Source organism: Chionomys nivalis, unplaced genomic scaffold, assembly GCF_950005125.1.
Source record: "Chionomys nivalis unplaced genomic scaffold, mChiNiv1.1 scaffold_57, whole genome shotgun sequence".
Classification (NCBI taxonomy): domain Eukaryota; kingdom Metazoa; phylum Chordata; class Mammalia; order Rodentia; family Cricetidae; genus Chionomys; species Chionomys nivalis.
The window spans coordinates 394703-397964 of record NW_026646870.1 but is presented as its reverse complement, the minus strand read 5'-3'; positions in this window follow the sequence as shown (position 1 = coordinate 397964).

The window sequence follows — 3262 nt, the reverse complement described above, 5'->3', positions numbered from 1 at the left end:
AAATGCGATGGTAGAGTACGGGATGATAGTGGAAGAGATGATAGAAGAAAAGATGAGAGAGAATCAGATGATAGAGAAGTGTTAGAGGAAATCATAATGGAGGAAATATGATAGAGGAAGAGATGATAGAGAAAGACATAGTAGAGATATAGAAGACAGAGAAAGAGATGGCAGAGAAATAATAGAGTAAGTGAAGATAGAGAGATGGTAGAATAGGAGAAGATAGACTGGAGAATGAAATGATGGCTGAAAGAGGTAATTGAGAAATGAATAATAGATGATCGAGAACAAGATGATAGAGTACGTGATGACAGAGGTATTAGAGAAACTGATGATAGATAATAGACTACAGAAAGAGATGATAAAGAAAATGTTATCATAGTAAGATACGATAGTAAATGCAATGATAGAGGAAGAGATGATGAGAAAGAGATGAAAGAGGAAGTGATGATAGACAAAGACATGGAGGAAAAAGTGATGATAGAGGAAGTGATGATTGAGCCATGATAGAGAAATAGAAGAGATGATACATGGGATAGAGAAAGGGATGGAAGAGAGACAAGAAAAATAAATGTTGGAGGATAGACATAGAGACAATAGAGAGATGATAGAAAAGGAGATGATCATGAGATGACAGAGTGATGATAGAGATGATAAAAAGATGACAAAGAGATTATAGAGAGATGATAGACAATGAGATGAACTAGAGATAATACAGGAAAAGATGATAGTATAGAAAAAGAAATAATGGTGTATAGAGATGATAGAGAGATGGTGAAAGGTATATGGAAAAAATCGTGAAATACATACAGAAAGAAGAGCAAATTGTAGATACAGATAGCCCTTTCATTGCTTGGTCACGTAGACCCAGTTTTCACACAGAAACTAAATTAATTACAACCTTGTTTGTCCAGTAGCTCACACATATGCCTAGCTAGCTCTTATAACTTAAATTAACCCATAGGTCTTATCTAAGATTAGCCTTGTGGTTTGGTAGCTTACTCAGTGCAGCATTCACATCTTGTTTCCAATACATCTGGATGGCGATTGCAGAATGAATATTTTCCTCTTCCCAGGATTCTCCTAGTCTGTTTACCCTGCCTATACTACCTGCCTGGATTCTGGCCAATGAACATTTTATTGAACCAACACAAATAACAAATATATACAGGATATAAGAGCATTATTCCACAGTAGTAAACAAAATGTCCCAACACTTCAAGATAACTGAGTTCAAACCTGGCCACTTTTACAATATGGAGCCTTACCCTGGAATTCTGGTCTACTAAGTTACACTGTATCACGATGCTTTTCCACAAGGTCAGGGCAATCCTTCAAACTATAAGAGGCACAGAGGTAAACTAACTTGGGAGTTCCCTCACTATATACATGAGTCAGCAGAAGCCATAAAAACAAATTACTTGATACAGAGTCATTCTAGGTCTAAGCAAATGACTCTAAATATTCTGCTAGAAAATTTTTAGATGACCAATATGTGCAGGACTATCAGCTGTTAGCATGACGAGGGCACAAGGCTGATGCATACAGTGTATATATAGGACTGAAATTTCAAAACCCATCTATTCATAATTTGGTCTTCTATACTTCGAGACAAAAAGGATGCTTTTCTTTTAATTTCAGAAAGTTTGGCCAAGCTCTCAAACTCTCCAATCTCTGCCAAACTCCAGATAAAGGAACACATTAAATATGAAAATTCAACTTCCTTGTGACTAACATGATATGCCTTCTCATTGGCTAAGGCCATTCACACCTATAGACTGCAACTTCTACCTTCAATATATATACTAAAGCTAAACAAATGAAATAAAACAGAGCTCTTTCTTTCAAAGAAAAAAAAGGGGAACTACTGTGGATAACATTCTTTTAGACTATAAAGATTAGTCACTGGAAAGGTACAGACTTTCCTGTAACTAGGCAGGTAATATAGTTGAGGCTACTACACTAAGTGAAATATGGGAAGGGGATGGCAGAGTGACTTATCAGCTAGAGGCAGAAAAAAAATAATGAGAATGACTTATTGAGAAAAGGTAATAAGCCATGTTTCTAAACATAGATAAGAATTAAGGGTTAATATAAAATGTAACAGCTAGCCCTAGCCAATAATAAGTGTGAGCTAATCGGCCAAATAGTTCATAATTAATATAAGCCTCTGTGTGCTCTTTAGAAGTAAGTCACTCTGGGAATAGGCAGGATAAACTCATCTGTCAACAAGAAGGTAATATGGAGGATCTTAAATGATGCATGCATGGATAGCCCTGGGAAGTAGAAACAGAAAAGAGCACCCGAAAAAATTGGGAACAGTGGAGGAGGAAAGGTGGGAGGAAGAGGATGGAGATGGAAGAAGGGGAAGGCAAGGAGAAATGAAAGAATGGGATGGTTGAGATTCAAGAAGGACAGAGATGGATAAAAATGAAGAAAATATCTCTTATTTATTTATTTCTATGTTTGTTAAAGATTTCTGCCTCCACCCCACCACCACCTACCATTTCCCTCCCCCAATCAAGTCCCCATCCCTCATCAGCCCTAATAGCAATCAGTGTTCCCTGCCCTGTGGGAAGTCCAAAGACCATCCACCTCCATCCCATCTAGTAGGAGGAGTATCCAAACTGCCTAGGCTCCCACAAAGCCAGTATGTGCAGTAGGATCAAAAACCCATTGCCATTGTTCTTGAGTTCTCAGTAGTCCTCATTGTCCGCTATGTTCAGTGCGTCTGGTTTTATCCCATGCTTTTTCTGACCCAGGCCAGCTGGCCTAGGTGAGTTCCCAATAGAACATCCCCATTATCTCAGTGCACCCCTCATGGTCCTGAGTTCCTTGCTCGTGCTCTCTCTCCTTCTGCTCCTGATTTGGACCTTGAGATTTCAGTCTGGTGCTCCACTGTGGGTCTTTGTATCTGTCTCCTTTGATCGTGTGATGAAGGTTACTGTTCAGGAGGATGCCTATATGTTTTTCACTGTGTTCACCTTCTTATTTAGCTTCTCGAGAATCACAAATTCTAGGCTCAATGTCCTTTATTTATGGTTAGAAACCAAATATGAGTGAGTACATCCCATGTTCCTCTTTTTGGGGCTGGCTTACCTCACTCAGGATACTGTTTTCTATATTTGTCCATTTGCATGTAAAATTCAAGAAGTCATTGTTTTTTACTGCTGGGTAGGACTCTAATATGTATATATTCCATATTTCTTCATCCATTCTTCAATTGAAGGGCATCAAGGTTGTTTCCAGGTTCTGGTTATTA